This window comes from Erpetoichthys calabaricus, chromosome 6 (assembly GCF_900747795.2).
Source record: "Erpetoichthys calabaricus chromosome 6, fErpCal1.3, whole genome shotgun sequence".
In the NCBI taxonomy this organism is placed as follows: Eukaryota; Metazoa; Chordata; class Cladistia; order Polypteriformes; family Polypteridae; genus Erpetoichthys; species Erpetoichthys calabaricus.
The window spans coordinates 80,219,432-80,228,557 of record NC_041399.2 but is presented as its reverse complement, the minus strand read 5'-3'; positions in this window follow the sequence as shown (position 1 = coordinate 80,228,557).

The window sequence follows — 9,126 nt, the reverse complement described above, 5'->3', positions numbered from 1 at the left end:
TAATGTGCACTTAGTATACATTAAAATACAACTTCTTGGACACATGACAGAGACATTTTTTCAAGCATTGGCCACATATTTTCCTCTTATCTGACCTTTCTTTAATCTGGCTTGCCTTGCAGTGAAGAATTTGATTGTGCTGCCGAAGCCTTTTGTATTCAGATTCTATACACAATAGAGCCATGATGACTCATTGTTGTTAATTATATACTGTTTATGACGAAAGAGTGTTTTGTTGAAGTGGTAATCCAACACTTTCCTCTAAATCACATTTACTGAAGCACTGAACAGCAAAAAATATACTGAAATTGTTCTTATAAATAAGATATCTCTAAAATGTTTTTAACTAATAAATACAGCTAATATCCCAGAAAATTGTTTAAACAAATTAATCAGTATTAAGCAAACTATAGCTAGTCATGTTTTTGGTCTTTTTTTTGCTACGCTCATTAAACAGGAAGGAGTAACAGTGGGAAAAAACAATTTATTTCCTAAAAAATATCAGGAATTGAAATGAAGTTATGATAACTAATAGTTAATAATAACTTCTAAAATTGCAGTTCTGCTTAAATACCAACCAGCTCATTTGTTTATCAGGTCATTGAATTGATCTTAGGAAGTTCTTTATCAGTGATTTAATGAATGATGACAATATTTGTGCATGAAGAGTAATTTAGAAAATATTAAAGGCACTGTTGTAACTTTTGATTCTTTCTTGTAGAGTGAGATACAATCTAAAATGTACCATATTCAAAAAATCATGTTTTTATGAAACCTGAGATAGATGGATGGGTGGATGTTTTTGGGAAAACATGAAATTTGTGAATTATGCTTGTCTGGTAATGTATTTAGGGTTGGAGACTTTAAACAAGAATGTCACGTATTTCTTACCCACATCTGAGAAAGGAATCTTGGTCTAATACTGGATGTTAAAATGAGCTGTATAAGATCAGAAGTGTGCAATACAGCAATCGAAACTGTGGGTGCTGTAAAAGAGAACGGAAAAGGGATGTGTAAAGAGTTTGGGACTCGGCCAAATATCCTTTTTTAATTTGATCAAGTTGCTTTTTTATATGTAAGCATTTTCTTTCAGTTAAATACAACCATAAGAGGTAGCACTGATGTGAATTCTGATGGGTCTTCTTTTATGTTCTACTGACCAGATATGGAGACATGGCCAGATCAGACATAAAGCAATTGGCTGTTGAATGGAGTCTCTTTGAGCCTAGGAATGGAAATGGAAACTGCATTAAAGACAGTGCACCTCTTTCTTGTTTCTTCCTTGCTTTCTTAAATCAGTCCCTGTAAGTCTTTCTCATGCTTTAATGTCTGTCAGTACTAATGCACATGAAAATCTCTTTTATTTAAACATAGGACAGATCTGAGAAAATCAGGCCCTTTATCCCCGTGTTGCTTTTTTTTTTCACCTAACACTTAACTGATAAAACAGTTCCTGATCTTTTAGTAGTAAACTCAAAGCAACTGAAGAATTATATCATAGATAAGGTGCATTGACTGAGTTATTGCTTGATACTTAGTGATGGAAACCCATATTGACTGTGGTATGTCTCCTAATTGTTGTTCTTCCAGTTCTTCCTCATCATATACATGCACAATTAGACTGAGATCTTGTGACTAATGAGGCACTTTTGCATTAGGCTGAATTTAATGTCATATGTCTGGAACAATTCCAGAACCTTACTAGGTTTGTGGTATTATAGTGGTAAAAAGTCTATTTGTTGGTAGGCACATTGCTGCTGTGAAAGAATGAATGTGATAGGCAACAATGTTCAGATATTCTGTGACATTCAAAGGTTAGTCCACTTATATCCAAAAATCCAATGTGTCCTATCAAAATACTGTATACTCCAGATTACTAAAACACTTTCTCCATATTCTTAATACTCAGCAAAATAGATCTAGGGACTCTATGGTTTGCATAATATTCTGGCTGTGGTCCTCAACAGCTAAAATCAGCCCATTCAGCCTTAATTTATTTAATTTGAACTGAAATATGAACTGAAGTGTCTTCCTTCTACATTAAGACTTTGCAAGTGTAAACCTTTCTTTACTCATTTTTGTACTATCATAAAGAATTTTGACATGTGAACAGACCTAGTCAAAGAAAACACTGTGTGCCTACCTTAATGGATAACTGGAGAGAAACACACACATAGGTAGTGAAATACTGTATGTTAACTTAAAATATACCATCAAAAATATCAAAATATACACTTGCTTAGAAGTAAAACTCCAACCTAAAAGAACAATATGTTATAGCTAGACCTCTACTGTAATAATAATAATAATAATTCATTACATTTATATAGCGCTTTTCTCAGTACTCAAAGCGTAGATCCTTAAAACATTAATATGCTAAAGCCAAGGCTAGAGCACCAAATGAGAATGCTTCAATAAATACACACTGGTCATAGATGAATAGGCCAATACAAAAATATCAGAACCAAACCTCAACAGTTATGATAGAGTATTTTGGTTTACTTTCCTTATATATTTTAATTTGACTTAGGGGCAAATTTGACTACTTAGCAAATACATTCATGTTTTGATTATCTGGGAACTGGGAGTATTAGATGTATTTGTGGGAGAGATGGAGGGTATGATTTGTTGCATGACAATGTTTGTTTGATTTATGATGTAAAGATAGATGAATTTAGCAGCCTAGTTTTTAATTTGCTGAAGTATGATTCTGACATGTTTTCATTGGTCTATTTATTTATGACAGTGTGTATTTCATGATTCTGTCTTATTTTGTGCAGTATCCTTTAACATATTAATGTTGTAGGAATATACAATAGAGACAACAATGATAGACAACAGCCTGTTTGTAGACCTCAGTGCCATGACCTCAAATTAAGACAGCATAACAAACAGTTCTAATTATTCAATCTAGAATGTCTTGTTACAAGTAAGTGCATGTGAATATTTTGTCAATTCCAGCTTTTTTTATAGGTATTCAATTTGCACTTATTTCTAAATTGAAAAGTAAAATTATATATTTTTGCAAAAATCAGTGTTTTGGTGAATTTACTAATATACTGAGGCCTGTCCTGACATCATGCAGGAACCAGTCCTAGATTGTCCATTACAGAGCTACCACATGCATGCATATTCGTACAGCTTAAGGTCATCAGTTAAACTAACATGCATAACCTTAGTTTGTAATTGCACTAAAAAGGTTTCAGAATGGATGGCTGGATGGATTCATTCATGGATAAATGCTTTAGTCCATTGTTTTTTTCTTTCATTGCATGATATGTGCTCAGAGTTCATACACTGCCTATGACCTGACAATATGTGAATGCTAGTAATTTGTAAACAATTTAAGAATGTGCACATTCAGCAAAATTGTTCAACTTCTTCAGAGTCACCCATGTCAGTATAGAAACTGCAGATGTTTGTGTGTGTGTATTTTGTCCTCCCCTTCTACACTTGCTGGCCCAAATTCATTACCATCTTATAGTACACATTTCCAGCACAATGTCAAACATCTAGTTTACTGTAACAGTTACCTGAGACCCATTTTTCCTTAATGGTGCCTATTGTGTTAGAATTTTTGAATGCTCCTTAAAAATCAGGCGGGGCTTGGACAATTGATCCCTTTGTGTTATAAAATGTTTCTCTCATTTCTAATTTTTGTTTCTGATCCTGTTTCATTTTTTGATTATGTCATTTGACATTGTTTTTGATTTCTTGTTGCTTGACTCTTTTCCTGTTTTTCAATAACATCTTGCTTGCTCTTTTATTTCCTGTTCCCTGTCTGATTGAATACTGACCTTGGCCGGCTTGAGAATATTATGTCTCCTTGCCTGCTGGCTGTCATAAATACACCAGCAAAACCTCACTTAATAATGATTTAAGCTGTTTTTATATCATGCTGAAATATAAAGTTCTCTTTCTATATTTACCCTACCCCCAAAGCTTCAATGTGGGTGTTGTGTTGTCCACTTGCTCACACTTCTTTTTCTATATTTTATTGCACACTCCACTTACAGTCTTTCTTTGTACCTGCCTGTAATTTTCAGTTGCCTGACAGAACTGATTATGGAGGGGTCCAGTAGTGCTTGGGAATATACTTACCTAAAAAAAAAATTAATTTTGTTTGCTGTTTTTATTTCAGACCCTTGGCTTTTGTAAGATCCATTTTTTATCTTAACCTTGTTTTACTGTCTGTTTTTATAATTTTCTGTTTGCACTTTTTCTGTTTGGTGTTGGCACTGTTAATTTCTGTTGATTTTAATGGCTGGTTTTTAATGACAATTTTCTTGCTGTTCTCAGTATTTTTACTACTTTCAGTTTCTGCCTATTAAACATGTTTCTGTTGAAATCACCCAAAATTCCAAGAATGAAAGAACAAGAAATGGAAAACCAGCCTTACACTGTCTATGTCTGTCAGCCCTTCCGGTTTTGTGGTAACCTCCTCTTTCTGAGAAATTTTCCCTTCTTAGTTGGAACAGATGTTTTTGTTGAACTGAATGAAGAATGTTACTGGTGTTAAATGAGCAGTAGTCTGACATGGAAATGAAATGAGCTCATAGGTTGATTATCTCAATTTGTCTTTGTTTGACTAGGCATTTTTGTAATATACCATTGCTTTCCAAAAGCTGTTGTCACACACGTGTGAGTATAGGGCATTCTCAGGACAGGGGTGCTGTCATTCACATCTTCTCTTCTTTTATCTGCTGGATCTCAGAAAATACTTCAATTTCCGCCTGTTCAGAAGTGGAACCCACATAAAGGCCCTGGCTAACTTTACTCAGTAGTCTGATAAATGGACTCATGTCTGCACAGACATCTCACAAAGCTCTTGCTTTTGTTGCAAAAATTATGTATTTTGTTTTCTTTTAAGTTATATGGTAATCACCAACTAGTGCCTCAAATCTTTATCCATGTTATGCCTTCTCTTTTACACTGTCCAACAACTCTTAAGATAAGCAAATAGGACTTTGGCTGAAAATTGCTCTCCTCTCCCTTAATAAGTAATGTAATGTAATTGTTTTATAGCACTGGAAAATATAAATATGGAAGTCATATTAGACACTTGTTTCAAATAGAGACATTTAGGCTTATTAAGGATGTCTTTTTTCTTTTTGCACTATAGATTTTTTACCATTCCTTATACTGTGTGAGCTATAGGATAATTCTATGCATCAATCTGTTATATGAATCTGCTTTTTCCATTGTTGTCAAAAGCCAAACTCTATCTCTTCTGCACCAGGCAGAAACCAATATTTGGTTGTGTGTCTGCCAACTGCAGATCATCTTTGTACCCATACATAATTTATTGCTTACTGAATTACTCACACTTGGTTAAATTACGGTCAGCAAATACAATTATATGCTTGTCTTTGTAATGTTATAGAAAACTCACAAAAACTCAGGAAGAACATAAAAATAATTCAGTATTCAAGCCAGCAATCAAGGTGTTTACACCTTTTTAAAGCAGCAGTGCTAAACACTGCACCCTCTTGTTACTTGTAGACTATTTGTGTTATATTACATACTCTACTGAGGTTCAGAAAGATAACGTTTAGGTCTTTTGGAGACTCTAAATTGACAAGTGTGAGTGAACGTGTAGTTGTGCTTGCTTAAGTGTCCTGCAGCTTAATACAATGATTTTGTGCTAATTTATCAGTTAGACTATTGCTTCCAGCTCATGCTCTTCCATCCTGCAATGCAAAATTGAATAACTGGTTAGAATATTGCAAGAAAGATAGAAATTTTATATAGGTAAAACTGCTGATATTCAGTAAGATGATTTACGAGTTTAGGGCTTGTAATTTTATATCTTCAGTAGGTAAAAACATAACAGGTATAAATCACTGCATATCTTTCAGGACTGTGATGGTGGTGATGCATAAAATATTCAGTACTAATAGAAGAGGTGATGATAAAGTTAGGAGGCTGACCTATAAAATAAAACAAGCATTATCTTACAAAGTTTTTCTATTCCATTCAAATTAAATGTTTTGTGTTGCTCATGCTACCATACTTCCATAACTGGTTATACGTTTCAATTATTGACACTTATTGTCCCACAGAGGTAGCCCTTCAGATTGGATGACTAGTAATTGTCACACAATCACAGATGTATAGAACAGGATGGAAGTGACATCTCTTGTCAAATTCGGGTTCATAGGGTATGCCTTTTCAACCCATACATTATAAGCTGTGGTACTGTCTTGGAGCAGAAGTAGGGTGGTCAACAGGTTTCCTTTCCCCTGTTTCCATTTGAATACTACAAACATCAAAGCAATCATTACAGTATTGCCCAAGTATATGGGCCTTCTGTAGCAAGTAATCATTGATGGACAATGGATAATGCCTTCAAGGTAATTACGGTAAATTGTATACATGATCTTGCTGATACTGGATTGTGTTTTGAAGTTCTTTGTTGTTGGAGAACCACCATTCTGCCGTCATTTCTGTTGTTGTTTTAATATTGGATCCTAGTGGAGTCAAGTTTCATCCCCACTTCTTTAATTCTTCTAAATTTTCTCCCAGTCCAATTTCAGTAGTATTTTAGTAATTTTAGTACTGCTTTATTTCAGAAGTAAATATTCTGTACAGCCAATGTGCACTAACATTTTTTGAGTTTAATTGTTCAAGAATGATGTACCGGTATTTTAATAATCCGTAAGTAATCCTTATAATGTCTAACATCTCATATACTGTCACAAAACAATTCTACATTTTAATTTGCTGAAAGGTGACCAGTCAAACCGTGGGTCATCTTTGAAAGATGTCCTTCCAAGGCAGAATTCTGCAGCCCATATCCTGACTGTGAGATTGAACAGGATTGGCCCTGGTATACATTGACTAGGTCAGAATGGTTCTTGAAGTGCAGATTGTTCTCTAGCTTTAAAGCACAATGAGACCATGATTATATTTTGGCATCCATGTTAAAGTTAGGGCTGTCAAATTAAACAAAAGTTAGTGTTTGAATATTAAAAATAAGTATATTAGAAAATATTTAGGGGTGGCATGGTGGCGCAGTGGTAGCGCTGCTGCCTCGCAGTAAGGAGACCCAGGTTCGCTTCCCGGGTCCTCCCTGCGTGGAGTTTGCATGTTTTCTCCGTGTCTGCGTGGGTTTCCTCTGGGTGCTGTGGTTTCCTCCCACAGTCCAAAGACATGCAGGTTAGGTGGACTGGCGATTCTAAATTGGCCCTAGTGTGTGCTTGATGTGTGGGTGTGTGTGTGTCCTACGGTGGGTTGGTACCCTGCCCGGGATTGGTTCCTGCCTTGTGCCCTGTGTTGACTGGGATTGGCTCCAGCAGACCCCTGTGACCCTGTGTTCAGATTCAGTGGGTTGGAAAATGGGTGGATGGTTGGAAAATATTTGAATACTGTATAGGTTATAAATTCAAGGTTCTACTTGTGCATCTGTTTGTTGCATTTTTACATTTTTTGTTCTATTATTATTGTTGTTTTTTCCCTGTTGTGTGTTTGTGAAGCACAAAGTGTGTACGACGTTTACACTGTTGCCTAAACGATGCACATGAAAACTCAAACGTATGATATAGGGATGCACCAAATATTTGGTCACTGAAAGCATTTGACTGAAAAAAGCAAAAAAAGGCGCTTTTGGTATTTGGCCAAATGAGTAAAATGATAAATACTTTTTTTCCATTACATTCCTGCACTAGTTACGGGTGATCATTTGAAACAACCCCTCCTGCTCTATAGGGAGCGAGTGTACATCACGCCACATTGCATTAATAGGAATGCACCCCATCTTTAGAGGATTGAACTACCTGTAGTTTGTTTACAACAATGTATGCCAGTTGTAGCGACCTATTGCAAAGATGTTCAACACTTTCATGAAGTGAAAGCATATGGGTTTGTATTGAATCTGGACATGTACAGTAGCTACACTGTTTAAACAAATAGAGCTTAATAGACTATCCAAGGAATGGATAAATCAACCCTAGCAGCTAGCTTGGCTTACATACATTGTCAAGATTCACCTAATTTTTGGACTCAGTGCATGCATTATACTTAAGTTTAACACTTATATTTCATGATTATTAATGGCTGGATACACAATATTCAAATTTACAAGCCATCAGACTTTGAGAGACCAGTAAATTTAGCCAAGGTTAGTAGAACAAGCTGTTGGTACTTCTTCATCCACTATCTTGCACTGGTTTAAGCTGTTTTTTTGTTTGTAAACATGAAGTGTAACTTAGATAATGGACCTGCATACTGTTAAGTCATCATTTATTATTTAGAAAACTGTTTTGCATCAGTATTTTGCTACTGCATTTATTTATTTGTTATGAATTTTGAGTTAAGTTTTTTTGGACCCACTGCAGTTTTCCCATTGGACAAAGACTGGGGTGGAGGATACAACTGTCTTTCTGATCCACAAGCCTTATTCTCACCTGGACAAAGCTGGCAGCACTATGAGGATTATGTCTTTTGATTTTTCCAGTGCCTTCAGTACTGTCCATCCCCTCAGCGATATGCAAGTTAATGAGCCTGTGGTGTCCTGGATAATGGACTATCTGTCATTCAGACAGCAGTTTGTGAGACTCAAGGACTATGTCTCTAATATGGATGTAAGCAACACTGGAGAACCAAAAGGTACAACCCTGTCTCCTTTTCTTTGTACATCTCCAACTATAAATATAACACCAGGTCATGTCACTTGCAGAAATTCTCAGATGATTCTGCACTTATAGTATATTGATAAGATGGATGAGACAGAGTATAGGAGTCAAGTGGAGAACTTTGTTTCTTGGTGCAAAGAGAATTGCTTCACTGTGACTTTGATTGCCAAATCAGCAGTTTTCTTTCTTTTTATATTTGCTTCCTTTTCAGTTATTCTGGTGTGTGTTCAGACCATAGTGTATGTGTATATATATATATATATATATATATATATATATATATATATATATATATATATATATATATATACAGTATATTTATCCCAGCCAATACCCCCAGGCCACCAGGTGGAGCTCTCCTTGCAGTATGGAGGTACCCAGAATGCCAGCAGGGAATTATGGACATTGGAGTTTTCCTTTCAGTGGCGGACCGTCAGGGCCTACAAGGCCTTCTCTGCTGGCCTAAAAAAATATCTGAATCACAAGCTGATGT